Consider the following 14351-nt stretch of genomic DNA (forward strand, 5'->3'; position numbering starts at 1 on the left):
CCAAATCCAGAACCCCGAAAGCTTTCAACTCGAGCTCCAAAATCGCTTTGCTTGCCTAGGCGATGACGTATCTGTGGACGATCTGAACAACAGGCTTATCGAAACGATTCGTACGGTAGGGTTGCATCACTGCAAGACACCCCGTCGAAATCGGTCCCAAAAACTTTCCGCCCATACCCTCAAGCTCCTGGAAGAACGACGCTCCTTGCTACTACATACTTCCGATGATGCGAAGTCATATAGGCAGCTCAATAGACGGATTACAAAGTCCTTGCGACACGACATCCGCCTCTGCAATACGAAAAATATTGAAGAGGCGATACAGCGGAATAAAGGCACAAAAGTGTTCGCAAGAGATGAATCTATTGGGCAAAGCCGGCTGACTAAGCTGAAGACGGATAGTGGTAAGGTGGTGTCGTCTCTACCAGAGCTACTGGGAGAGGTCGAGAAGTTTTATGGACATCTTTACACCTCCGTTGCTATGCCTGTTGCAAGTCCGGCGAAAGATCCTAGAGCCCGACTAACCCGACATTACACCGAAGATATCCCGGACATCAGCCTGTACGAGATTAGGATGGCTCTCAAACAGCTTAAGAACAACAAGGCGCCGGGTGAGGATGGAATCACCTCTGAGCTACTGAGAGCGGGTGGCAAACCAATCCTCAGAATGCTACAGAGGTTATTCACTTCCACCTTACTCGAGGGCACTGCGCCAAAAGCGTGGAGCAGCAGTATGGTTGTCCTCTTCTTCAAAAAGGGAGACAAAACCCTGTTGAAGAACTACAGGCCAATATCACTGCTGAGCCATGTTTATAAGCTGTTCTCGAGAGTCATCACGAATCGTCTCGAACGCAGGCTTGATGACTTCCAGCCTCCCGAACAAGCCGGTTTCCGAAGAGGCTTTAGCACCATGGACCACATTCATACGCTGCGGCAGATTATACAGAAGACGGAGGAGTATAATCTGCCATTATGCTTGGCGTTTGTGGACTATGAAAAAGCCTTTGATTCGATCGAGACTTGGGCCGTATTGAGGTCTCTTCAGCGCTGCCGCATCGACTATCGGTATATCGAAGTGTTGAGAAGTTTGTATGAAAACGCCACTATGTCAGTCCGGGTTCAGGAGCATTGCACAAAGGCAATTCCTCTGCAGCGCGGGGTCAGACAGGGAGATGTAATTTCTCCGAAACTGTTTACCGCTGCTTTGGAAGACGTCTTCAAGCTCCTGGACTGGCAAGGATTTGGCATCAATGTTAATGGCGAGTACATCACTCACCTTCGATTTGCGGACGATATCGTAGTCATGGCAGAATCCCTGGAAGACCTAAATACAATGCTCGGTGACCTCTACAGAGTTTCACAACAAGTGGGCCTTAGCATGAACATGGACAAGACGAAAATAATGTCAAATGTCCATGTTGTGCCCACTCCGGTATCAGTTGGAAACTCTATTCTCGAAATTGTTGACGAATACGTTTACCTGGGACAAACCGTCCAATTAGGTAAGTCCAATTTCGGGAAAGAGGTCAATCGTCGAATCCGACTCGGCTGGGCAGCGTTCGGGAAACTACGCAACATCTTTTCGTCCAAAATCCCTCAGTGCCTGAAGACGAAAGTCTTCGAGCAGTGTGTGTTACCGGTGTTGACTTACGGATCTGAGACGTGGTCCCAAACCGCGGGCATGGTGCACAAGCTTCGCGTCGCTCAACGAGCTATGGAACGGGCTATGCTTGGGGTTTCTTTGCGTGATCGAATCAGAAATGAGGAGATCCGCAAAAGAACTAAAGTCACCGACATAGCCCACCGTATTAGTAAGTTGAAGTGGCGTTGGGCTGGGCATATAGCCCGCAGAACCGATGGCCGGTGGGGCAAAAAGGTTCTCGAATGGCGGCCACGTACAGGACGTCGCAGTGTGGGACGGCCTTCAACGAGGTGGACAGACGACCTGATCAAAGTGGCGGGGAGCCGCTGGAGTCAGGCCGCTGGTGATCGGTCGTTATGGAAATCTTTGGGGGAGGCCTATGTCCTGCAGTGGACGTCCTAAAAGGCTGGAACGGAATAAACACAAAAAGATTAAGTAATCCAATACCTTGATATATTCAAAACTTACAAAATCGCTAAACAGTAATATTGAAAATTTCCACCAGTTTTAGGTGGCACCTGTCTAAATTGAACAACTTGTTGCGCAACAGTTAATCTACATTCATTTTTACTCGACTTTCTCTTTTACAAATGTAAGCCAGCCCTTCGTACGAAAATAGATATTTGATAGCGAACTTTTGAACACTTTCGCGAAGTAACTGAATTCATATTTACGGTTCTTAAACTTTCACGTTAATTCAATGAGTAAATCCTTTGTATGTTTGAGAATTTTTGCTGTTAAATACTGCATCGAAAATAAAACAAAACAAGCATATTCGTATGTTACAAATCTGATGGTTAATTATCCAATTAACCGTAATATTATAATTCTATTTAACAAAACTGTTATAAAAAATATAAGATACATACAACAAGTCATAAAACCGTAGTAACTATGTAGTTATCAGTGGTAAATCACTGTTCACAATCTTTTACCAATATAAATTGCCATAAAACAAAGATCTGATGTCTGTATCGAACGCTTAATTACAACGTATTCACTAATATGCACGTGTTAATATCTGTTAAGTGTTATGAACTGTTAGTAATCAATAAAACATACAGTAACTGTCAGTCAGTGACCTCCAAAATGCCTCTAACTACTCGAGCTACAGTTAACAATTAAAACCATTAAAGCCATTGATCTACAAATGTATTTGTAGATCAATGGCTGTATGGAGAAAATATTAGAATTTTAAGTGCATTCTTGCTATTAATATTAAAGAAGTCAAATTGGTTTTTTTTATTGGAATAGGTACAAAATATATAACAATGATTACAGTTAGTAACTAACATAATAAAAATAGAGAGACTAAAAAGTAAAAGAAGTAACTAAAGTTAAGTTATGTAGTGAAGTTTGTTAATTTGGGATTCGGGTAAATTCAAGTAAACGTGATTACTAAACTAAGCAATGAAAAACTCTTCATATTTCATGTATAATTACTGAATGCAACCCTATTCAAAGCCAGTGAAAGCTATTACGAGAATTCCAAAGAAACTATACTAACGGATTGGAGTGTAATCCTATTATCATTCAGTTACTGATCCCATATGGTGATTTTCAGGACTTATGCGACTTATTGTTATCGCATTTACATATCTAGTTAATATTTAAGCCTGAAGATTTAGGATGTGGATTTGTGTATTAGATTTAAACCTACTACTAGCCGCCCGCCCTTCATTTGGCGATTTAAATAATGCCTTACGCGTTGGAGACACCTTTAGATATAAAATTAATAGCGTCCAAAGGTATTTTTTTATCTTGTTAGCGTTTTATGAAACTGCTTTTCATTTGCGCCGTGTGTATTCACGTGGAAATATTGAAAAGAAAAACTGTATGACGGCGGATGAAGAACAAGGTACTAAGCTTTCTAGTTGATACAGTTATCATTTTATAGCATCAGTCAACTTTTACTCAGTAGCAATTAACGGTACGATAAATAACTCCAAGCTTCCAGTATGTGACAAGTATTCCCTACTTTATGTTATAAAGTTTACTTTCGAACTGTGCGAATATTTCTAAAATTCCTGTACCCTCCTCTTGCGTAATGAAAACATAAATTGTACAATTTGCTAGAAAATACAATCCAAATTTATATGTTAATTCTGTAAGAAAAGCTAGCTAGAATTAGCAGTCATTTATAAGTTAATCAGCAAGCACTTATATATAAACTATTTAGTCAGAAATAGGTTATTTAATTGTAACACAGCTCGCAATAAAACATTAAATTTTACATAATTACATTGGAATAGAATACCTACTCAACTAACACAAATATAAAATAACAGAGCTCAAAATATTTCTAGCCCACAACTCAAGAAGCTCAGCTCAAGATAATTTCTAGAATAACCTTAGACAATTTACAATTTAAACAAACGGTACCAAACCAAAAATATAAAGTCATTAGCATAGAACGCTCATTGCGAAGATCTTTGAACTGCGCTCGCAAAACATTTTTTTACAATTTGAATGCGTCATCACGATCTCTCCTCCGATGAATAAAGATGGCACTTAGAACTCAATTTATCGCGTGCAGTTACACGGCTCAAAATCCGTCCAAGCTTATTTGTGCGGCATATGAATAGATCGGTTAAGTGGCGTCAGTATTCATCGAACAAAAGCTTCGTTATTTTATTGGTTCAAAATTCACTTTATCTCTTTCATCGATTTGACGATAACGCTAATGGGAGCTTTGATGATGATTATTGAGATGTCTACGTATATTTTGTGACATTCAACAAATTGAAATTTGCACCGATTTACTGATTCCAACAATCATACACATGGGTTTTATCGAAATGTATACGCGATGGCAGATTTGTTTGCAAATTAGAAGATAAATATTTTTACTAGTAAGTATTTTACTTAACGTTTCAAGCAAATCTTACTGTTATATCAAAATATATTATGCATGTAAACGGATATGCAAGGAGAGAGACTTCGATTTATTGTCCCGTATGATTTATATTGGCATCACTGTCTGTATCTCAATCATATTGGAAATTCGCGCGTCAGATGGTTCATCTATCTATTGATCATAATATGCAGGAACGCCTGATTGGATCAGAAAATTAGTTATAGCTTTTTTTAGATAATGCGTTTTCAATTATATAGTTTCAAGTGTTTCGAATATAATTAGGCATTAAAATATTGCATTAATTATCTCCTTTATATTTTATATCTCCTCTCTTAAGAAACTCACATCCTTAGCTCACATCAATATTTTTGTGTAAATTGATCCTTAAAAGTTAAATCGAATATCACAAAAAAAACGAATATCGTAATATTTGGCGCCAAATGTCAAAATGACATTGCAATAGCGCCAACGAGTTATGGAGTAGATCTGTCAAAATCGATTAAATATGACGAGTCAAAGAGGAACAATGGTGTCGCGCTCATTACATCGAGCGTGAGGGAGTTAATGAGGCTCGATCGTATCACGGCAGCCCTGCCGCACTTTCACTTGAAAGGGCAATCAAAGAATATGGATCAGACGTGACGTTTGGCTTAGCGTCCACTGAGCTTTAGCTAGCTTGAGGCTAGAGAGATCAACGGTTTATAAACTAGATTCACGATTTAAACAGCAAAGGCACTTGAACTTAATATAGGACATTTTATAGAATTAATTTATGGCCAACTCTTTTTAAAGATGTACATTTAAATATTACACTATTGTTATTTTAAAGTTTACCTACGATCTCTTATTATTTTAAGTGTTTTGGTACTAGACAGATTCGCATTTATCAAACTAATGTTATCTTGCTACATATGCAAGAAAATGAAACACAATGGGGCTTTGAAACGAATTCACTGGATGAAAGTTCGTATTCCATTCATCTTTGTTAGTAGAGAAAGAAGTGCTAAATAAACGCATAATATATGTGCGTACTTTGGTTTGCTTTCACTTGAAGGTTAAAACCGTAGGAAGGTTTAAGTAATTGAATTAAATGCGGAGAAGATGATACCTACGCGTTTTATGCTGAATCTATTTTATAGCGTTTTTGTGTTTTATGTTACGAAACAGGCATGTCTGATTTTTTTAAAGGTTTTTTTAGATTAAAAAAAACTATCCCAGGTAAAGTAAAATTTTATTCATATATTTTAAAAGAAACCTTTATGTTATATCACGTACATATCTAGTTTCAACAATTTAGAATTTATAAACTTGAACAGCAAATTTTTTGTATGTATGTTATCTTAATGCATACGGTTCCTTTTGCAACAACTGTTTAGTTATTGTCAACACTGTTTATTTCTTCATCTTTGAATGTAAATCCAAATCTAATACAATGCTGTGCATATTTCAGCGCTTAAGAAATACGGTTCTTTGCCATAAATGGATGTTCTACGTGGTCTTAGTGTGTATTACTTGATAACGATTGCTGATTGTAGCTGTGGTTTCATAATAAATATCTAAGCCGTGTGACTAAGTATGTAAGTACTCCAAATTCTCTAGTAGTCTAGTAGGTATACAGAGTTATATTTTCTAATTTGGCTACTTGTAGGTATCTGTTACGGTAAAACTCTTTTGCCAACACAAAGGCAACGAGCGTGTCTATATGGGAGTGTTTGGTTCAATATTGATTTTATAGAATTTTTCAACGCGTTTTCAAAATGTCTCCGTCTTGAATTTTATCGACTCTATATTTCAGGTTCTGCTAAATCCAGAGAGTTGTGCATTTAACGATTAAATTTATTTTTGATAAATTTAATTGTTAAATGCACATTGAGTGATGTTCAATAATTAATATTTTAAATGGAATGACTATTTATTACATTAAAGTTAATGGTAGAGTTTAGTGTAGGTACTAGATATAGTAGGTAAGTCATTCCATGTTTCAATACAAAACTATATAATCTCAATAATATATTATTCAAAATTATATTTCATTTAAGGTAAAGCACGATTGGATACTTGTTTATCATTTCAGACACTATAGAAAGTTTAGGTAATCCCACTCACTGACTATAAGAGTCATTTTCCATCGAAATATTACACTGAACAGTCACCTTTTACCCAATAACCTTTGACTAAATTACATGGACCCGCTCATACATTAATTAAAAACGTAAACAGTCACAGAGACATTTCAAAAGCACACACAGCTTCAAAATCTATATTATTAAAGTAATATGCAAAATAATAAAAGTATGGGCAATTACTGAGACGATTACCCATATAATGTTATATTATTGGTATTGAAGATACACGCAAACCCCGGCTGCATAATAACAGTTCATACCTCATTTTCATATTAGCTTACATGCATGTGTTTTCACTAACATTTAATTTTATACTTGCAATAATTATTTATTTATTTATTACAAATTGAGACTTGATATTTATACCACAGTATTACAATATTATTTCCTATTTATACATTGTAACAAACGGCGGCCTTATCGCTAAATAGCGATTTCTTCAAGACAACCGGTAATTATTGTCATTATTTCACATTATTTTTAGGTACATTTAAATCTTTTTATTTGATTAACGTATTGTGTATAGCCGAAACTTAAAAAAACGACGTGTCGGTTTTATATCAGCTGCGAAGACAGCACAATAACAGCTTCTGAACTTCAGCGTTAAACACGATGAATCAATCCTATTTAGGTATCCAGTTTGACCAGTTCTTATCTTAAAGCCGAACAATTACATCACAGTAGCAATGGCTCATAATTGGCATCGTGTAGGTTATACTCACTGGGCGTAAAATTATTCTTGTAGACAGGCAGGTGCATAGACCATAGTCCTGTAAACAGCTTCGGATTAAAAAGAAAAATACTGCCTGGCGCGGATGCGTGCCAAGAAAGACGAGTTTAGAAGCGGTATGTTATTTACACATGCTGATTACGCATAATTACTGATTGTTTAGTGTTAAACTCTCAATCATAGTTACAGTAAAATAATTTAAAATGGAACCGACGACTGTATGTTGTCTTGTAAACTGAAAAAACTGATAAACGATTTTAAGAACAACGGCATACCTCCTCATTTATGTAACGATGCGAGATTGTATCATTCTTCTTTACAATGTAAGGTAAAGGTAAAGGTACAATTTAAAAAGTTAATAAGCACGAAATTCGGTGCCTTAACAGCGCATTTTCCAATTATTACCTACCTATATAAGACAATCGAAAAAAGCGTAATTTCACCCAGTGGAAACAATAATTTGTTCTCAGAGTAAAATGTTCAAGATTCTTCGAGACGCAAGTATTACTCGCATAGTTAAATAAAGTAAATCTCACATTATCATAAAGTTGTACTGATTATTTAAAGATCACCGCAACAGGTTTGTATTTCATCCTAAGATTAAACCTATAATAATTTAACGAGGCCAATTATTCTTTGCTTTACTCCGCACTATAATCAGGGGGAGGAACGTGATGTTTTCATGCCTGCGTCAGATTCAAGTAAATTGCCAACATTAAAGGAAATCATGTACAACATCAAGGATTCATTATTTTGATATACGTTCTGTAAAGCGTCTCATTACGCCATCTGTCAAAATTGCAATCCTTTTCACCGACTAGACCACATACTTACATAATCGCGTTAAAAGAAGGCATTCGTTTTATTTAAAGCAATTCAAAAGTTTCAAACAGAATCGGAGTTTAATCGGTTTCATTGTTAGGTATCTTGAAAGCTTTGACAAAGTATTCCAAGTGTAGTCAGATTAAGAGATATATCCTATGAAATGCCAATAGTTCGCAGACATTTGCAGTGAGTACTTATTTTAACTGTAACTCTCTTAGATATCGTATCTATAATAGTATTTACTAGACATCGACCGTAATGGATTCGTTCTTGTCGTAATTTTATTCGTCATAGAGCAAATGTCTTTTTTTCTAACAATGTAACCAATGATCCGAATAATTACAGCTTTACTCTATATAATTGCAATGCGACAGTATTAAAATAAATCGGATACAAAACTTAAATTTAAAAATTATTTAGATCATGTAGTTAGATGCTAATTGAACAATATATTCGCTTGAGCTGAGTCATATAACACAAACTAAGTACGCAGTCGTTTACATTGTTATAGGGGATCACGTCCGTCCGACAGCCTGTCAGCCGCTGAGATGAACAAATTGTCGACACCAGCCTTGACCTGTCCGACATAACAAAAGACTTGGGAAGATGAGTTGAAATGCGTATTAAATACCTCACATCCGAACTTGTCGCTCCAGATAAGTTACGTGAATGTTTATATTATACCTCTATATATATGTAAGTTTCTTACAAATACTTTTCTTGTTGGATTAGGTGGCTCAAATTGGATTAGTATTGTTGATTAGATTGCTTTTGTTAAGCTAGTATAGTATCGAGGCTACGGCCGCGGCGCTTTGCTGATAGAACTAAAATACGCTGATTGTTATAATAAACGTATATCTACATCGTAAATAATAAATTTAACTTAACAAATAATTCTGAACATCTTCCTATAAAGTTCTAGATCAATTCTATAATTTAGATATTGATTTTCCGTTTTAATATCCGCTCTATCAAATTGCGGTGCAGATCATCAGATGTAGCATAATGGTGATTTTACGATCATAGTTAATTTGAGATTTTTCCTTAAAGTTTCATTCAATTATTCGGACGTTTATTTTAAAATTCATTTATATATCATTTATTAACTATACCTTCGATGAGATAATTTTAACGTATTAAGCACTGTAGGTACATATTGTGTATGTTTGTGTATTAATCTTCTTTCGTTTAATGAATACACATATTCATTTCTTCCACGAGTTTACAACAAAAAAAAATCACTTAAGTTTGCGCAGAAAATAATTATTGCGCTTGACTTTTTTCTCTTTGCAAACACAATGTACGTCAATTCTCACATGCTACCGTCAGCAGTGTCAATGTTTGTTCACTTGACCACCTGGAAGGCGCCTCTAAAGGCCTTTACAAAACCATAATTGCTTCCAACTTTAAAATCAAGTATAATTACGTTCGACTTGAACAATATGTAACATGTAGGTATGTTTTAACCCTTAGCAGGTATCGTGGGTCAAATTTGACCCAGAAGCGAACTTTTTCGGTTATAATTCTTTAAATATTTATGCAACGACTGTGCGCTTCTAAGTATTCTCAGTGCGTCGCTAGCTGCAGCGGGGGGGTGGATGTGCAGAACTGTGACTATCTTAGGAGCGGAGGTAAGTAGCTTTCTGGGTCACGTTCGACCCACGACACCAAATAAGTAACTTTTTTCACTGAGTGTAATTACTTACTTTTTTGGTTTTATTGTTTATTTGTACTACATTGGAGGGCTTTTTGAACGACAGACAAATCGAGGAGTCGATGAACGACTTAAGTGATGATTTGGAATTGAAAAATGAAAGAATACCAAATGTAAACCAACTTTGTGACGACGAAATCATCAGCGATCGAGACAATCCCTAATCTGTTAGTTGCTTAGAAGACAGTGTATTTGGAGTAAATTCTGACGACAGTGAAAACGAAGAGGAGATACGAGAATAATAGAAAATATACGAGGAACGAAAATACGAAAGATGAGATTGAAGAAGATGAGGATGATAGTTGATGATAGAAGTCATTTTGGTTTTGGTTGTCATTTTTTTTATTTCATGCTGATTTCAGAAGCACTTTGTTTTTTTGTTATAATAAAGATATGAGAAGTGCCATAAATATATTTTAGTTAAAGTTTTTCTAACATTTCTATTTTTTTTTTATGTTTTAAGTTCACATTAACGAAAAAGTGCCAACAAATAAGGTTATTTTACAAATGCGTGTAAAAGATGATATTTTTTTGTATTCTAAAATTAAATAAAGTTAATTTTATAAAAAAATATATTTTATTTCTTATCTAACCATATTTTATACAAATAATAAAAAAATCTACGTTCTACAACAGATTGTTTGGTATGGGTAGAATTTGACCCACGATACCGGTAGTGTTGCCAAAAAAGGCGATACCAGCTAAGGGTTAAGAATGCGTGTAAGTATTATTGCGTTTTAACTTTTGAGAGCTATAATTAGCACATAAACGGCTGTTCTATTTTTAGAACAATGTTGTAATGTCCATCACATAACCTTTGAGTATGATGTTCGTCTTGCAATTAAAACAAATAACATTATGGAGGGCGGATGTGGGGCCGGTCAGAGCTACCACGAGGCCTCCACGCACTTGGCAAAGCAAAGAAAAAACATAGAAAGAACACCTACCGTGCGGAACGCATCCGATCCTATTAGAAACAGCCGACAGTCAAACTAGTTTCACTATACAGTTACCTCCAGTTACATGAGATGATTCGATTCTGCGACGATAGTCGAAGGTCGTGGTAGCTCAAGCGATTCTAATTCTAATTCGTTCTATAAGTTGACGACTTCGACCAAATGGCATCGATTGTACTTTGAAAAAATCGATTTCTATCAATACAGAATCGGAGAACGCAATTCCGAGGATTTATATTCTGTGTTATAAATTAGAGTAACTAACGGTCTATGAACTGTCTCTATGAAAAAGTTAAGATGATTATTTTGATAATTAAACTAGTGTTAAATAAGAAATAAATTATAATCGATTGTAAAATGCTGTTACTGAGGTAAGTAGGTTTACGTTATCGCATTTAATACCTTTATGTACCTACATAATATACTGAAGGTAAGTAATGAAATTTTCACTTAAGACTATTAGGTAGATGAATAATACATACGAATTAATAATACGTACATATACGAATTAATTTTAAATGTCTCAATATCAAACACCAATAAATTGTAAAAGTAGTAAAATTTTATAGTAAAACCTCGTAAAAACGCGATACGAGAGATCGTTATGAATAAAATATTTGACCCAAAATGGAAGTTGTTTTCAATGATCATCAGGTAAACAATAAAAACTATAAATTTTATAAGAGCGTACCATAAAGTGAAATAAGTATATTCATAACTGCATCATTTGCATAACTCTGTAACTCATTTTTTTTCTCACGTATTTAAGTGTGGTCCATTTTTTTAATAATTTATAATAGAACTTAATAACATTAATAAAATAGCTGTGATAATGTTTTTTGAAATTTGTTATCCAATGAACATAAAAATAACTAGTAACTAACTACCTTTTGTACCAGTCGCTATAAAAAAGTAAAAAAAAATTGATTAGCGACCACGTGAGGAAATGCTATATATAATTCAAAACTAGGGGAGAAATTTTACACACCTATGTACCTACTTATAATATCTATATTCAATAAGAATGCGTTATGTACCCAATTCAATTTTATTAAATTAAATTAAAAAATACTGGTACATATAATTTGGTATTGGTACGTCTCTGTATTGGCATAATAATACTTATAAATTACGCCAAATAAAGCATTCATAAAAGCACTTTGGCATGAAATACCATACCAAAGATAATGACGATAATCATTGCTAATAATTTATTTCTTAATAAAAAGAAACATTACCTGTGTCGGTGGACCTTTAAAACTCCATTTAAGTCACAAATCACTTCACTTATGGGCACAAAAAAATATTTATCAATTCACATCACTATCGCTGAATTAACTTCGTATTTTTGCTCGAACAAAAATACGTTCAACACTATCGATTAATTGGAATTCATTTCTCGATCGTAAACAATTGAAACGACTAAAGCTTATTTATTGAAAAAAATAAACGCACTCGTATTGTTTTACTTCCGTGGCCAGTACGTTTAAAATGTGCGCGATCGCGAATATCTATACGAAATCGAGCGGGCGTGCGCGCGCGACGTACGTGCAACAGCCGCATATGCCTACAGCTGACTGAATCGCAATTCGGAACAACACAACTACAACAATAATTACAGGCCTCCAATTTTTCTAACAAACAGTCTGACCACCGTTAGGCGATACATTCAACTCTGTAATCCTATCTACATTATGTAGAGCTTACTTCCTGCATGTACAATACATCACGAAAGTCGCCGCACGGATGCTATGTCAAGTAATGTGTTATAAATTGTTCAGATTTACCTCATGCTACAACTAGGTGTGATTTATGCACGGAACTGTGTCGAATTAACAATTACTCTACGTAGAGTTTACGGGTGGACATGACCGTTATGATCACCGATATTTTGATGGGTATGGTACGATAAAAACTAAATATTTCAATATTTTGCTTTGAAGATTTACTTTTGAGCAATTTATTACATTAACACTTAAAAACTTTCAACGAGTCGCTGATACCTACTGCTTCATTATATGGGTTGTGCTTAGGCTTACGTATCTACTCGGTGACTTTGATCTATAAATTAATAATTCCTCGCCAAACCATGTAGAGCTAAAATATTATAATATCTACCATTGTTTTTCTTGTTATTAGGTAGTACCTATGTTTACCTATCATTTAGTAGGTATATATTATTATGTATTTATTAAGTAATATGTATGTTTGTAAAATATTGTTCAGTTTTTAAAATAAGATTTTGATGCCTCCCTTTATACAGCAAACACTTGTCCTTTGCCTAAGGGGTCGCCTGGTAGAGATCACTCTGAAGTGATAAGGCCGCCCCGTTACACATATTAAGCTGTAACATTGTGACTTATTAGGTATATACTTTTATATTTTATAAAAACAATGTGTGTAATGAAGTGTCAAATAAATAAATAAATAAATACCTAGTAACAGTAAATATAGAGCACATTATTTAAAACCCTAAATAGTTATCCACTCCCTTTTTTTCTTATATTTATTGCAATAAACTGTTTGAAGTCCTATTTAATTAAATAACAATTTTTAACAGGCGTAAAATTGGCAAAAGAAATTAGAATTAATTTTCTTTAACTGCTCTAGGTAAGTAATACATAGTTTAATTTTTATAATGTAGAGTAAGTACTCTACTCTGGTACTTATATTAAAATATTACATAAAAATTAAATATCGTTCATAATGTAAACAACTTCGATAAAATATGCCACTCTATAAATAATATTAATGGTGCTACCACATTAATTCTGTTGCATTTGACAAGTAGCAACTACAAAATCAACGATTAGTGCAATGCCTCAGGCGATTTCGGTCTTGTACATAATTGTAAATTAAGCTGGACAATTATTTATATAACATTTCATATTTATTGCTCTTTCTGGTGGGTAATTTAACGCGTCAAATTGAATTATTACTGTTTCAAAATGTAGCAATAGATTTTAATGCTCTAATCACTGTAATACTAATTTGTTTTGTAAGAATTTTCTTTCTTTTTTTGTAGAGCAAACTACATATAACACTTTTCCGATGGAACCAAATTGTTTTATTAAGTTTAAAAGGGTAGGGGATATGAACAAAAAACCTTATTATAAATAATATTCGAATATATTCGGATAATACTATAGTATAAATACATTGTCATATATAACATTAATAACCTATGCTACATGCTTTATATAAGTCAGTCTCCTTTGTACAAATTTGTCCCCAAAACAAAAAAACGGACTCTGACAAAATTTTACTTTGTTTGCTTACAATAACTAGATAATCATATTATTATACATATAATTTTCCGCCTTTTTGTATGTTTAACTTTATAAGCTTAAAATAAGTTCTATATAGATGCCCGTTTTAAAAGGGGTTCTTATTATCTATGAAATATGGAATGACATTCGAATACAAATTCTTTACATTTTTTTGTAAACATTGTAGTGGAATTATTTGAGCTGTCCTATTTTATTAACATTTGGAGGTTTA

General features: G+C 34.4%; 1 protein-coding gene and 1 long non-coding RNA gene across 2 annotated transcripts in view; one reads left to right on the forward strand and one right to left on the reverse strand.

Moving 5' to 3' along the window:
- Window positions 1-12412, reverse strand: part of LOC123697382 (apoptosis-stimulating of p53 protein 2) — a 205491-nt gene extending 193079 nt beyond the window's left edge. The window contains exon 1 of the mRNA XM_045643877.1: window positions 12089-12412. The gene's annotated coding sequence lies outside the window, so the exon portion shown is untranslated. The remainder of the gene's footprint in view (window positions 1-12088) is intronic.
- Window positions 9649-10615, forward strand: LOC123697384. The gene is made up of 2 exons (XR_006752234.1): window positions 9649-9811; window positions 9941-10615. It is a non-coding gene; the product is annotated as an uncharacterized LOC123697384 (long non-coding RNA).
- Window positions 12413-14351: the final 1939 nt, after the last annotated feature.

Source organism: Colias croceus, chromosome 14 (genome assembly GCF_905220415.1).
Source record: "Colias croceus chromosome 14, ilColCroc2.1".
Classification (NCBI taxonomy): domain Eukaryota; kingdom Metazoa; phylum Arthropoda; class Insecta; order Lepidoptera; family Pieridae; genus Colias; species Colias croceus.